Below are 700 nucleotides of genomic sequence, written 5' to 3' on the forward strand. Positions count from 1 at the left end.
GGGGGTGGGGTTTATCTTACTAACCCGCCGGTTGATTTCCCTTTTTTTGTGTCTTTTTCTTTTCTATGCCCGGTCCGGCCGTGTTGGCATGGCTCCTTGCATACTCATCTTTCTTACGATTTCCTTCCATCTTTTCGCAAACACTCTTTGCGGCAAGCTCCTCCTCTCCAGACGAATCTTGAAAACAAGATGGGCGGTGAAATGGTTCACCAGTCCTCGTCTGGAGATGAACTGTCCTGTCACAATTCCTTCCACACGCGTCTTCCATACCGTTTCTTTCAATATGGTTATTACCCAGAGAAATGCTGCCTTCTCTTTGGAGAAAGAGAAAGGCGGTACAATCTTAATCATGGACTCAGTCGAGAGCCGTACTTCTTCTGCATCCGACATCAATTGTTCGGCATAGGTTATCAAATCCCTCAGCTCCTCAGTGTACGAAGGCGTGCGTCACCGTTTCACTGGCACGCCCGCACCTCGGACACTTGGGGGAGGTGTCATATCCGTGCCTTGACAACCTTTCCCGAACCGGTAAGGCCGATCGGTAGCACAGCCAGGTCAAGGATTTCTGGTAGTTATCCAGGAATCTCGACCCGAAGGTCCTCCCGAACAGGCTGGCTAACTGCTTCTTATCAAAGCCTAGAGTCTTCCCCCAGGACATCGTCAGACTTAAGCTCTACTAACCCGCTATAAATATCCGCTG

At 50.0% G+C, this 700-nt stretch overlaps 1 protein-coding gene across 1 annotated transcript in view; it reads left to right on the top strand.

Annotated features, from left to right (window-relative positions):
• LOC106878959 (hydroxyacylglutathione hydrolase, mitochondrial) overlaps window positions 1–700 on the top strand; it is a 74,108-nt gene that overhangs the window by 1,022 nt on the left and 72,386 nt on the right. The gene's annotated exons all lie outside the window — the stretch shown is intronic.

The sequence above is a fragment of the Octopus bimaculoides genome, chromosome 9 (genome assembly GCF_001194135.2).
Source record: "Octopus bimaculoides isolate UCB-OBI-ISO-001 chromosome 9, ASM119413v2, whole genome shotgun sequence".
NCBI lineage: Eukaryota > Metazoa > Mollusca > Cephalopoda > Octopoda > Octopodidae > Octopus > Octopus bimaculoides.